This window comes from Talpa europaea (genome assembly GCF_964194135.1).
Source record: "Talpa europaea genome assembly, chromosome: 7".
Lineage (NCBI taxonomy): Eukaryota > Metazoa > Chordata > Mammalia > Eulipotyphla > Talpidae > Talpa > Talpa europaea.
In genome coordinates, this window is record NC_140074.1 from 82,607,776 (window position 1) to 82,622,522 (window position 14,747).

Genomic DNA, 14,747 nt, shown 5'->3' on the forward strand with positions numbered 1-14,747 from the left:
GGCGGTAAAGATAAAGATTAGTCATTGGAATTTACAAAAAAGAAGCAGAGGGACATGGAAAGTGCTGGGGCTTCCCCTTGTGAGCCCCAGTTAGCCAGTCGCGAGCCCTGAGGTCACAATCTAATAATCACCACGATTTATTGGACACCCCTATGTGCCAAGGGCTCATAGGCTTTGCCGAGTATCAGTCGCCCTATTAAGTCAGCACTGGATCCCCATTTTACGGTTAAGGAACTGAGGTCTGCTGGGTGAAGTGATTCAAGGTCATATTGCCAGAAACTGCCCAGTGGGGACTCCAGCCCCTGGTGTAAAGATTCCAAAGTCATTTGCCACTAGACTCTGGTTGCTGCTACGCTCCCCTGGGACAGGGAGGCCTGGTGCTTCTCCTGGACAGGGCTCAGGACAGACTCCTGGCAAGACTGGGGCCTCCTGGCCTGAGGTCTGAGTTCTGTGGGGTGCTCTGCCTCTGCACCCTCTGAGGCTTGTCAGAGGAGCAGATTCCCTTTCAGCTCTCTAAAGGGATTTGCTGTGGCCTTTGAGATTATGTGATTGTGTAAACAGGCTCTGTTAAGCTGTTGTCTTCCTGTCTAATGCTGGAGCCATATGTCTGCAGGGCAGGCATTTGGGAAGGGAAGCTGGATGGAAAGTGGGGAGGGCCGTGCAAAGTGGAGGATGAGGATGGACGAAACCCTGTTATTTATTGTGCCTCTGACCTTGATGGTGGCGTGTCCTGCAGGAGAAGCTGGCATTCTTTGTTGAAAGGCTAAACACACACCTGGTCCAGCAGCTGCAGGAGGATCCAGGGAAGGTGGGGCGCTGGCAGGCTGGGCAGCTGCCCCTCACAGCAGGGTGAGCCAGCAGATACGTGAGAGCTTGTGTGAGTTTCAACATCTTGCCCTATTCCTCTGAGCTTACGAAACATCTATATTGGTACCTATTGCTTTGTAATGAATGACCCCAAACCCACATAAATCAATGATCTCACAGTTTCTGCGGCTCAGGAATCTGGTGCTGCCTTAGCTGGGTGGTTTGGGCTCAGGGTCTCTCAAGAGGTTATACATGAGCTGTCAGCTGGGCCTGCACCATATGGAGGCTTGACGAGGGTGGGGGATCCACCTCCAGGATGGCTCACTCATTGGGCTGGGGGCAGGAGGCCTCAAGTCCTTGCCACGTGGACCCACCATAAGCTGCTTGAAGGTCATCATTTCCTGTCAGTGTCCCTCCCCCAGGGCAAGTGACCCTAAAGGGACATCAGAAACCGTGTTTCCCTTATGACCCAGCCTTGGTCGTCACAGACCATTGTTTCTGCAGTATTTCCTTTGTTACACTGTTGAGTGCTACTCAGCGAGGCAGAGGACTGTGAAGAGTGTGAACACCAGGAAATGGGATTGCTGGGATTTTCTTGGAGACCGGCCATCACGAGGGACGTCAGGGTGCTGCTGGAATCCACACACCCCAGAGAGCCTTCCTGAGCTGCCCTGCCCCCTCACCCCCCAGCTATCTGCAGAGCCTTCAAGTTCATGGACAGGCTTCCACATCCTGACTTCCCCTGCTCCCCAGAACTGTGCTGCTTCAGCATCTGTACTCGGAAATCCAAGAGACAGCTCAAAATAACATGCCCAACCCTGAACTTCCCCAAACCTTTCTTCTCTCACACATTTTCCCATTTTAGAAGTGGCAATTCTACCCTTACTCGGCTCAAAACTTAGATATCATTGTTCTGTCTCATTTGCTGTATCCTATCCATCAGCAAATCCTGTGAGCTCAACTTGGAAAACGTATCTAGAATCCACCGACTTCTCACAATCTCTGCCCCTGAACCCATTCTGAGCCCCCATTTGCTCTGCTCTTTCTTTTTTAAAAAGATTTATTTATTAATGCATACAAGAGCTGGGGTACAGGCCAGAGATGTGGGGGGCGGGGTGGGGGGGATGAGAGGCTTCACCAGAGACAGAGTGAGGAACAGAACAGGCAGATTGACTGAAATACACTGCTGAGGGGAGCAGCGGGAGAGCCAGGAGAGGTCTGCCTCGCCATGTGTGTAGCTCCCTGGCTGGCTGGGGATCGAACTTGTGCTGCAGAGGCTGAGGATTGCTTCATAGTGTGGTGCTTAACCCCTTGAGCCACCAGGGAGGCCCAGGCCCCATTCTTTCTTTTTTTTTTTTTTTAAGATTTATTTATTTATTTATACAAGTATTGGGTACAGTCGGAAGTGTGGGAGGGTTAGAGAATTCACCAGAGCCAGAGGGGGAACAGAACAGGCAGACTGACGAAACATACTGCTGAGGGGAGCAGCAGGCGCGGCAGGAGAGGTCTGCATGCCATGTGGGACCTTTGCTGGCTGCCTGGGCTTGAACAGGTGCTGCAGAGGCTAAGGGCAGCTTTGCAGTCCAGGGCTCAACCGCTGCGCCACCAGCGGAGGCCCCCCCACCCCCCGTTCTTTCTTGCCCAAGTTTTTGCCTCCTGGTGGGTCCCCCTTCTCCTGTCTCCACACAGGAGCCAGTGATACTGTTAAGAGCAGGTAAGATCATATCAATCTTTCTTTCGAACCCCAGCAGAGCTCCCACCATCTTCACAGTGATCTGCAAGGCACTGCATCATGTGGCCCCCAGATCCCTATCCATACACCCTTTCCACCCTCATCTCCTCCCTCTTCTCCTTACTCTCTAACTCCAGTCACACCTGCCTGCTCCAAGTGCCAGGCTCATTCCACTCTTGCCTCTTTGCTATTATTTCCTCCTCTGGAAATGAACATGATGTTGGGGTTGTGTTCTGTTCTGCCCACTGTTGTCTCCCAGAGCCTGGGGCAGTGCTGGCAGGACCTCAGATAATATTTGTTGAATGAATAGCAGGTACTCAAGACAATTTTTAAAAAAGATTTATTTATTTATGTATACAAGAACTGGGATACAGGCCAGAGATGCGGAGGGTGTGAGGATTCACCAGAGACAGAGTGGGGAACAGAACAGGTGGACTGACTGAAACACACTGCTGAGGGGAGCAGCAAGCGAGTCAGTTCTGCTGCGCCATGTGGGCTGCTTCCTGGTCGGCCGGGGATCAAACTCATGCTGCAGAGGCTGCAGGTAGCTTCACAGTGCAGTGCTTAACCTCCTGCACCACCAGGGAGGCCCCTCAAGAACAATTTTTGAAAGCCTAGATGAGGGGTGATGGAGGATAATGTACTGCTGACCAACTGTGTGGCATTAATGAGTGACCACCCTTCTCTGAGCACAGGTTCTATGTGACCAGACCCAGGTTCATACCCAAGAATATGATTGTCTTAGACCAGACTGGGGGCTGCTTGAAGCTCTGGCTTCAGGGGCTCTCCCACTTACCATGATGAGTCCTCAGACAGGTCCCTAAACCTCTCTGCCCCTTGGTTTTCCCTTCTATAAAATGAGGATAATCATAATAAATATCTTAAGACATTGTTAGGAGGATGAGCTGAGCTTAGGGGCTAACCCAACACTTGGCACATAGTAGGTCTTCATGGAGAAGAAGGTGCCTCATTCTGCATACTTTAAAAGGCTTCCTACCCTGATCATGGGGCAACTGTGAATCCAAAGCTATTGGTCTGGGATTTTTCCAGAACCTGGATCAAGATCTGTTATGATTGTCAGTACTTTTCCACAGTGAAAAACCAATCCCTCTGAGTTCTGGCCCCGAGAGTTGGAAAGCTGCAAAAAGTCTCATCGGGGTGGCCCTATCCATTGAGAGACTCTATCAGGAGAGGAGGGAACTCAGAGGATGCTTCACCTCATGTGGCCACAGCTCTTTAGCAATAACCATATCACCCCACACTAAATTACAGAAACCACTCTTTATCTGGGGACACCTTGGAGACAAGTTTCTCTGAAGGCTGCAAACTGGCAGTCAAGTGCTGGATGGGGCTCAGGGGCCAGATTATTCTGTTTGACCAGTACCACATTTTGAAAACAACAGCACCTGAATGCCTATGGACAGTTTGGGAGAGCTCATGTTCCCCAGACCTTCTCTGCTGCCTCACACTCAGTCCGATCACATGCTCACTTTGTTTGCTGTATTCCTCAGGAGGCTGCCTACACACTTTATAAGTGAGAGTCTGCAAGAAGTTGAATTCTTGGAAACCACCTCTACCTCAGTACTGGGTTTGTTTTGGATCCAGCCGGCCAGTAAGAACATGGCAGCCTGTTTCATCTCAAGAGGATTCACATGCATCAGGACTCCCTTCCCTGTTAGATGGCACTGATGTCCTTGTGAATATGCCTCCATCACCAGACTATGAATTCCTTAAGATAAGGGTTGTGAACTACTTATTTTTGTTTATGTAGAGCTTTGCTGATGGGGGTATTCAATTAATGGGTCCTGAAAGTATTCATAAGAGAATGGGTGACTTAATGAAGGAAGGAAGGAGGGAGAGAAGGAAGAGACTTTTTATTTATTTATTTATTTATTTATTTATTTATTTATTTATTTATTTATTTATTTATTTTTAAAGATTTATTTATTTATGCATACAAGAGCTGGGGCACAGGCCAGAGATGCGGGGGATGAGAGGATTCACCAGAGACAGAGTGGGGAACAGAACAGGCAGACTGACTGAAACACACTGCTGAGGGGAGCAGCAGGTAAGACAGGAGAGGTCTGCTGTGCCATGTGGGTTGCTCCCTGGCCAGCCGGGGAGTGAACTAGTGCTGCAGAGGCTGCAGATTGCTCCATAGTATGGTACTTAACCCCTTGCGCCACCAGGTAGGTCCCAAGGAAGAGACTTTTTATATAATTAGTTAATTAATTTGCTCTTTGCCGTCCACAATTTGATCTGGCAAGGGCCTGGCACTTTAAGCTCACACGCCTGTCTGTTGAGCGTGTGTCATCCCACACACTGCTCTGGGTGGCGGTACATGACAGTCATCTCCCCCACCCTGGCCGTAGCATCATACCCAGCTCCTGCTCATGCTGGGTTTTTGTTGTAGGCTTTGTGATACGACACACATAATCGATGTACAGTTGGATGAATTTTCAAAGTGAAAAGCACCCATATAAACAGTTGGATCAAGAAGAATGTAAACAGCCCCCTGGGCCCTCCTCCAAGCACTCCTACCACTGGGTCACCGACACCCTGGTTCCTGTCACTGTGAATTTTTCTGCTCTGTACTTTATATAAATGTAACAACATAATGCGTACTCTTTTGAACCTGACTTCTTTTACTTAATGCTATGCTTGTGAGAGTTATTCATTCTGTGGTTTATTCATTCTCTTTGCTGTGTGATACTTCATGGTGTAAATATGTTAGTTTTTTTTATTCATTCTGTTGTTGGCAGACATTTGGTTTTTCCAGTTTTTGCTATCTGGACTAGTGCTTTTGTGAGCTTTCTTGTACACATTTTGGGGAGCATGTACACACCCCCGCTTCTGGGGGATCCACCTGGGTATGGAATGCCAAGTGTTACTCTACTATAGTAGACTTGCCATTTTCCAAAGTGGTCATGACAATTTCCACTCCCACTAACAGGGGTGAGAGTTCCTGTTATCCTGCATTCTTGCCGATACTCCGGGTTATGTCTTTCTTCTTCATTCAGATATTTGGGTGAATAGATGCTGCATTTGACTCCATGTTGCATCTTATCAGCAATCGGCTTTGGCTCTCTTGGTGTGGGTGGTTTTTGGAGAACCAGCTTCTTGGTCCTCAACTCTGACCTGTAGTTTTTTGTTTTTTTTTTAAAGATTTATTTATTTATGCATTCAAGAACAGGCCAGAGGTGAGGAAGATGAGAGGATTCAGCAGAGACAGAGCGGGGAGTAGAACAGGCAGACTGACGGAAATACACTGCTGAGGGGAGCAGTGGGTGAGACAGGAGAGGTCTGCTGTGCCATGTGGGAAGCTCCCTGGCTGGGGATCCAACTTGTGCTGCAGAGACTGCAGATAGCTTCATAGTGCTGAGGCTTAACCCCTTGTGCCACCAGGGAGGCCCAGACCTGTAGTTTTGATCTGTAGTTGGTTTCCATCCGTGCAGACCAATGACATGCCTCACAGCAGTTAGTCCTTCCAAGAGGATCATTCCAGCCTCAGCTGGCTATGCCTCATAGAACATGGACCCTGAGAAGGAGGACAGGAAGGGGATAGACAGGCACATGAAAGCTTGTCTTCAAACCCCCGCAGGTCCCTCCCATGCCCAAAGCTTACTTAGTTGCCCACCTTGGACCCTTCTTAAGTGTTATACTTGAGGGGCCTCCTGGTGGTGCAGCAGGTTGAGCGCAGCGCTGTGAAGCTTATCAGCAGCCTCTGCAGTTCGGGTTCAATTCCTGGCTGGCCAGGGAGCTACCCACATGGCGTGACAGAATTCTTCTGTCTCATCCACTGATCCCCTCAGCAGTGTATTTCAATCTGCCTGTTCTGTTCCACACTCTGTCTCTTGTGAATCCTCTCATCCCCCACACCTCTGGCCTATACCCCAGTGCTTGTATAAATAAAATAAATCTTTAAAAAGAAGTTATACTTGAAATATTGAATAGGCATAAAAATAAGTAACTTTAACACTAAAACCTATGAAACTCTTGGAAGAAAACATGTTGGTCATTCTTCATGACCTTAGGGGTGATGAGACATGATGCCAAAGGCACACACATGCACACAAATAGATAAACTGGACCTCATCAAAATTAAAAACTTTTCTGCTTCAAAGAGAGTAAAAATACAGTGCATGGAATGGGAGAAAAAATTCACAAATCATTGATGTCATGGGGGCTTGTATTTAGACTTTATAAAGAACTATTCGAACTATAATGAAAAGACAAATAACCCAGTTAAAAATGGGAAATTGATCAGAATAGGCATTTCTCCAAGGAAGTTATACAACTGGTGAAGTGGTCACATAAAAAGATGCTCAACTCCATTAGTCATCAGGGAACTGTAAAGCAAAACCACAATAAACTACCATTTTATACCCCCTAGGGTGGCTGTATTAGGAAAGACAAATAATAACAAGTGTTAGTGAGAAATTAGAGCCCCCATAGATTGCTGGTGGCAATGTAAAACAGGGCAGCCACTTTGGCAAACAATGTGACAGTTGGTTGTAAAGCTAAACACAGTCACCATCTGGGCCAGCAATTCCACTTGTGGGTTTGCACCCAAGAGAAACTAAAGCATAGGTATGCACCGAAACTTGCACATGGGTGTTCATAACAATAGTATTCATAATAGTCGAATGGTGGAAACAACTCAGCTGATGAATGGGGACTTCCACGTGGTAGAATAGTGTCCTTGTGAAATACTGAAGCCCTGCAAATGTTACGCCCTAAGTGAACGTGACCAGTCACAAAAGACCCACGTGGTTGATATGAAATCTCCAGACAAGGCAAATCTAAAGAAACAAAACAGAACAGTGGTTGCCTAGGGCAGAGGGGGGTTGGGGGCATTGGGGAGGACAGATATGGGTACTAAACACTGTTTGGGAGATGAAAAGACTGTCTAAAATCGTGGTGATGGTTGTGTTGCTCCCTGAATAGACTAAAAACCACTGAGCTGTATACTTCATTTTTTTTGTTATTAAAAGTTTGCTTTATGTGCCTCCCTGATGACACAGGGGTTAAGATGCAACATATGAAGCAATCTGCAGCCACTGCAGCACGAGTTCGATTCCCGGCCGGCCAGGGAGAAACCCACATGGTGGGACAGACCTCTCCTGTCTCGTCCACTGCTCCCCTCAGCAGTGCACTTCAGTCCGTCTGCCTGTTCTGTTTCCCCACTCTGTCCCTGGTGAATGCTCTCACCTCCACATCTCTGGCCTGTACCCCAATTCTTGTATAAAAATAAATAAATTAAAAAAAAAGTTTGCTTTATTTTTCTGTTCACTGAATCAAGTATAGTTACCAATTATAGTAGATTATTTTTATAATATGTTCCAAATGTTAGCACAGTTAGCATCACTTTATCAATAACCAAATAATATCAAAGTAGGTCCCAGAGGCTATGTCCACATCTAGATTGTTCAGGTGATTAGGAACACTTTTATTTGTTTGCTTTAGCTTTCAGTTCTTGGTTATATCTCCAAATACGAATGAGCTGAGAGGCTCCTGCTGCCCCAACAAAGAAATTAACAGCAAACAGACTCCAATTTTTTGGAATAATTACAAGAGAGTACCTTGACCAAATTAACCCTGTAGCCATCAAGACAGCAGATTGAACTGTGCTGAGTTTTTCTGCAGGTCTGGCCATGTCAGCCAATCTAGCACACACTAACCCCCATTTCATAATTGGAGCCCAGAAAAAAAACTGTTTTGAGACCTGCTGGGTGGTTGTACAAAGGCCTGAATTTCTCTGGTAGAAGGAGCTCCACTTTATCTAGGACCCGGTGGTAGGTGGCCCGCAGGCCTCGGGCACCGGCTGCTGACATCTTCGAGATCTAGAGTTCGTGGACAGCCGAGTTGGGAGAGTGGCCGTGTCCTTGTCCCTGGTTGACAACGAAGAGCAGCTCGTCACTTTCCCCAGCTACAGCGCCTCACATTCTCCTCTCCCTTAGGGTGCCCTTCCCCCGGCTTCTGAGTTGTATACTTTAAATGCATGAATTGGATGGCATGTGAATTTTGTCTCAATAATGCGATCATAAAATATAATTAAGAAGTGATTGAAATATTTCCTGTTGTTAAGCCTTCCTGTTAGCGCATGGGGTTAAGTCTCAGCACTGTGAAGCTATAACCAGCCACTGCAGCAGGGGTTCCATCCCAGCCAAGGAGATGACCCACATGGCACAGCAGACCTCTCCTGTCTTGCCTGCTGCTCCCCTCAGCAGTGTATTTCAATAGATCTGCCTGTTCTGCTCCCCACTCTGTCTCTGGTGAGCCCTCTTTCCCCATTCCTCCCAAACTCTGGCCTACACCCCAGCCCTTGTATGCCTAAATAAATAAAATAAATCTTAAAAAAAAAAAAAGAAATATTTCCTGTTGTCTCTTGAGAAGCTGCTGGAAGGGAATGTGGTGGCTTCGATGGCGGTGCTAAGAAGCACCTGCTTCCCAGCCCCTGGCACCTGCAAGCATGACCTGATCTGGAAAAATGACCCCTTTACAGATGTAATTAGGTTGAAGATATCAAGATGAGCTCATCTGGGGTTGCCCACATGGGTCCTCAATTGGTGACAGGTGTCCTTAGAAGAGCACAAAGGAGAGAGGGCCAGAGCTTGGAGATGTGGCCACAGATTTAGGTTAGACCAGGAGCCACTGGAAGCAGGAAGAGACAGGCAGGATGCTTGCCTAGAGGCTTTGGAGGGAGTGTAACTCCACTGACACTTTATTTTCAGACTTCCGGCCTCCAGAATTGCAAGGGAACACATTTCTGTTGTTTTAAGCTTTCAGTTGGGTCATTTGCTATGGCAGCCCTTGGAAACCCACCCAGGGGATTACACTGCTAAAACAGCAAACTGTCAAAGGCCTGCACTCATGTCTCTCTCTCTCTCTTTTCTGTCTTGTTCTGTGTTTCTCCTTCTCTCTTTCTATCTTTGCATGTGTGGCAGCTGTTGCCCAAACCTCCCTACTCCTTCCCTCGCAAGCTCAGCACTTTCCAGGGAATTCCAGCTGTGGCCACAGCAGTTTCCTGCCTGCCCTGAAAGTCCAGCAGTACGATGGACAAGCCAGAGCTTTCCCGTCCTTATTTTCCTGTTGTTGAGTTGTATGAGTTTTTTTGTGGATCTTGAATGTTAGCCACTGTCACACAAATCCCTTACTGCACAGACATTTGAGCATCTGCCATGGATCAGCTACTCTGAACACACCTGTGCATAAGGCCTGCTTGTCCTCAAAATCTCCTCATCTAATTATCTAACTCTGTTGAGTCCTACAGATTCTAGTGACACAAAGATTATTAATCTGGATTAATTAGGACATTTTTATTCCAAGTGACATAAGATCCAACTCAAAATGACTACAAGAAAGACTGTGAATGTCCTGGGCTCTGTGACTTAAGCCCCCTTCAAGGATGGTTCACCGAGCTTCAGGAAGGCTGGATTCTAGATCAAACAGTGCCTGGTCTCTAGTTCTTCCCCCACAGAGGTTGGTCCCATGCTGCCACCCTGTAGCTCTGGTTTCTCCTTTCAGTGGTGGGTGGCTGCAGGCTCAGCTCTCCAGAGCTCCTAGGGCAGTAGGAGTGCAAATATCTTCCCAGCAGCCCTGTAAACACCCAATCATGCACCCTCGTGATCTGCTAGAATCACTATTCTCACACCGAGCCTTTGGGGCTACTGGGGAGCACACTGTCCCAATGACTGAGGTGCCCTCCAATTCTCCGTGCCACAAACAAGGTTCTAGAGAGGGCCTGGAGGGCTGAGAGGGTCCCAAGGAGCAGGCCTTTTCACTCTGGGCCCAAGGACAGTGCCCTAGACAGCAGGCTCATCTGTGACTTCCCAGATCCCACACACTGAGAGGAGGGGACACTCTGAGTCAAAATCAAGTGGTATCACTGTCAGAAAAGGGAGTAGAAACCACAAAGACAGACAACACATGTTCACCAGCCTTTTTGCATTAGAGGAAAGGACACAGGCACCCAAGGCTGCACTGCTGGCTCCTGGTAGGGCTGGGACTTTGACAAAGTCCTGCAGGTCCTCCTCTAAGGCCTTATTAAAATTATATAATGTCAAGACTGTCCTGCCCACAAGTGGGCTGTGGTCCAGAGGCTCTGAAGGAGTGAAAGAGGAAAGCATTACACTCTTTGTCCTAAGAGTTTTCCTCTTCTAAGAAAAATTCCTCTGACTCCCTGTCATTCAGCCCTGGCCAAGGCTCCTCAGGCTCAAGACCGAGTTGCTGCTTCACAGATGAGGTTGACTGGGCAACTGAGGTTGACTGAGAAGCGGGGTGTCTCGCAGAGCAACACTGTGACCTGCCTAGGTCTCCGTGCTCAGGAACAGCTTAGGCCTGGAACCGCTGCCTCTCTTCCTGGGCTCCCTCTGCTGTCTGCGCACCATTCCTCTGCTGGCTGCAAGGCAGATGGAGCAGCCAGGAAAAGCATGAGACAGTCTGGTGATGGGCGCAGAGCAGCCTGCCGTCTGGGTCGCTGTCCCTGAACTGGAGTGGCCAGGCCTGCTCCCTGGGGCCCTCTCTGCCCCTCCCCACACCCACACATGATGGTTTCTGTGCAGCTTCCGCCTGCTGGTAGAATTAACTTCTACCACATTCGGTATGGGGTTTGGTGGGTTGGATTGTGTCTCCCCAAAACCTTTTTTTTTTTTTTAAAGATTTATTTTTATTTATTTATACAAGCACTGGGTGCAGTCAGAAGCGCGGGAGGGTGACAGAATTCACCAGAGCCAGAGCGGGGAGCAGAGCAGGCAGAAGGACCGAAGTACACTGCTGAGGGGAGCAGCGGGCGCCATGTGGGACCCACCTCTGGTGGCCGGGGAGCAGCAGGAGATCGAACAGGCGCTGCAGAGGCTGCAGGCAGCTTCGCAACCCGGCGCTCAACCGCTGTGCCACCGGGGAGGCCCTCCACAAAACCTTTGTCCAAGTCCTAAGCTTTGATACCTGTGACTGTAACTTGATCTGAAAATAGGGTCTTTGCTAATATAATCAAGTTAAGATCGGGTTATACTGAATGAGGCTGGGCCCAAATCCAGGGACTGCATTAAAGAAGGGCAAAATTTGAGCACAGAGACAGGTACAGAGGGGAGGATGTGTAAGGACACAGATACACAGGGAGGCTCTGGGAAGGAGGCCGAGAGCAGAGTGATGCTTCTATAAGCCAAGTGATGCTAACAACACAGGACTCCAGGAAGAGGCAAGAGTGCAGGCCCATCAGCACCTTGGTTTCAAACTTCTGGCTTCAGGAGCTATGAGAGAATAGATTTCCACTGTTTGAAGCTACCCACTTTGTGGTAATTTGTTACAGCATCCCCAGGAAATGAATGCAGGCGTAGAGACAGAGTTAACAAAGGGGTGCTGGTAGCATGGAACCCCAGAAGAGCTAAACAATCATGGGCCCAGATAAATGGCTTGTCCACTTCTTACCTGGGTGAGCTTGGGCGTGATCCCTCACCTCTCTGAGTCTGCACTTCTCCATGGGGTTGTCAGAACATTCTAGCAACCTGGGTCTTTGGTGGGAGAAGAGAAGATGGGAGTGGGGGTTAGTCAGATAAACACTGACTTTGAACATTTGAGGACAGGCACTTGTTCTATTCAGTGACAAACTGGAGGAAGAAGTGAAACCAAGGAAGAACAGGGCTGAAGCAGGGAGGAACTTCCTGGTGAGAAGACCTGCCTGGCAGAGGCAGGGATTGCTGGGAGACAATGACGAGGCTGGAGGACCATCATGGGGAAAGCAGCTCACCACCTAGAGGGACCCTCTTCTGTGACTCAGCCACCATGAGACCCGAGCTGGCCGACTTCAAGGCTCATTTTCTGTACGACAAAGCTCATTTTCTAGCCTTTTGGGTGGGTAGAGACATGGTGAAAAGTCCATGGCCCAGGTCCTTTCTAGCTCTGAAATTGGATTTTTCTTGTGAAGTTCTCCATGTTTTGGCATCCTCTGTTTTCTTCCCCTGGTCATGGATAGTTTGGCTACTTAGAATTGGGAGTAAATTTCCTTAAGGAAACAACCTTTGTTGGGTTTCTCAGACCTCGCTTAGAAACCTGAAACCCATCAGAGGCTTGAACCACAGCTCCTTCTCCCCGCTCTCACGCTTAGTGGGGTCTCCCTGGGTGCAAGTTCAGCAGGGTGGCTGACCCACTGTCTTACCCTGTCTTCTCCCTTTCCTATGTCCTCTGTCCTATGGTGACCAACTGTTCCAGTTTGCCAGGGACTAAGGGACAAGCTGGTCACCTACTAGGTGCTGAGCAGAGTCTCCTGCTGGGTCTCAGGCATATTTGGAAAGATAGGTGGATCTGTGGGAAGAAACCAAAGGAACTGCTTTTCCCACTCTCTCTATGAGTCACTGGGCACCAAGTGGCCCTGCTTTGGGGCCTGATGACAAGCACAACAGGGCTTGAAGCCACAAGGATTGTCTACCTGTCCACCTGTCTGCCACTTAGGGAGGTCTGCAGGGCTGGTGGCACGGTGAGGTCTAGCAGGTTTAGTCTCAAAAAGCCTGAAAGCCACCCTCACATTAAGCCTCTCCCACGTCTCTGCAAGCACAAGAGGTCTCACCCTGACCTGCTTATCATTCCCACTTCCGCATACTATGGAATCCTGTGGCATTTGTTGCGGGAATGTCTTTGGAATATTTCCAACCTTCAGCCTTAGCCACTGCCTGGCCAGTACAGGCAGGTAACAACTTTCCTATCTGTATTCCCAGTTCCATAAGATGGAATGAAGAAATGAATGAGTGAATGAATGAATGAACACACCCCATTGAATCCTGAGGGCTGAGGAGAGGCGCCTGCAGAAACTTATGCTGTGATTGGGACCTCAGGAGGGAAAGAGGGTATAGAGAGGTGGGCCTCCCTGGTGGCGCAAGGGGTTAAGCACCACACTATGAAGCAATCCGCAGCCTCTGCAGGACAAGTTCGATCCCCGGCCGGCCAGGAAGAAACCCATATGGTGCAGCAGACCTCTCCTGTCTCGCCCGCTGCTTCCCTCAGCAGTGTATGTCATCAGTCTGCCTGTTCTGTTCCCCACTCTGTCTCTGGTGAATCCTCTCACCCCCCACATCTCTGGCCTATACCCCAGCTCTTGTGTGCATAAATAAATCTTTTAAAAAAAAAGAGGGTATAGAGAGGGATGGGGAGGGAGAGAGAGAGAGAAAGATTTTAATTTCTCTGCTGGTATTTCCTATATTTTCATCCATTCATAGAACAGAAGGTTTTAATATTCATAAAGTCCATCTTATTGCTTTTTTTCCCCCGTAGGTCATGTTTTTGGTGTCCTATGTAAAAATCAAAATCAAGGTTTCTTAGATTTTTCTCCTGTGATCCCTTCTAGAAATTTTAGTTTTGCTTTGTATATTTAGGTTCATGATCCATTTAGAGTTAATTTCTGTAAGAGGAATAAAATCTGTCTCTAGAGTCCCTTTTTTTTTTTTTTTTTTTTTTTTTACATATAGACATCCAATTGTTCCTGCACAATTTGCTGAACAGCTTATCCTTTTTCCATTGAATTACCTTGCTCCTCTTGTGTGGATCTATTTCTGGCCTTCCATTCATTCCACTGATCTATGTGTTTATTCTTTTGCCAATACTAAGATGTCTTGATTGCTGTAGTTTTATAGTAAATCTTGAAGTCAGGAAATGTCAGTCTGCTAGTGCTGTTGTTCTGGTGTCTTCTTTTTTGGAAGATTATTCATTATTTTAATTCAACTTCTGTATAGATAGACCCCTATTTAGATTTTCTGGTTTTTCTTGCTGAGTTTTAGGAGTTTATAGCTCTCAAGGACTTGGTCTATTTCAGCTAGGTTATCATATTTGTTCACAATATTTATTTTGTTCCCTTTAATATCTATGGGGCCAATTAGTACTCTTGCTAGTACCTTTTTCTTCTCAGTTAGCCTGGATAGAGTTTTATCATTTTTATTGATCTTTTCAAAGACCAAGCTTGGGTTACTTCTTTTTTTTTTTTTTCTATTTTTTTATTTTCAGTTTCATTTGGTTTCTGGTTTAATTTTTTTTTTATTTTTGCATACAAGAACTGGGGTGTAGGCCAGTGGTGTGGGAGGTGGGGTGAGAGGATTCACCAGCCACAGAGTGGGGAACAGAACAGGCAGATCAACTGAAATACACTGCTGAGGGGAGCAGTGGGTGAGACAGGAGAGGTCTGCTGCGCCATGTGAGTCAGCTCCCTGGTTGGGGATGGAAC

The 14,747-nt window shown here is 47.7% G+C and overlaps 1 pseudogene across 1 annotated transcript; it reads right to left on the minus strand.

Annotated features, from left to right (window-relative positions):
* Window positions 1–7,988: 7,988 nt before the first annotated feature.
* On the minus strand, window positions 7,989–8,373 carry LOC311172985 (mitochondrial pyruvate carrier 2-like; annotated as a pseudogene). The gene has a single exon. The product of its transcript is annotated as a mitochondrial pyruvate carrier 2-like (transcript).
* Window positions 8,374–14,747: the final 6,374 nt, after the last annotated feature.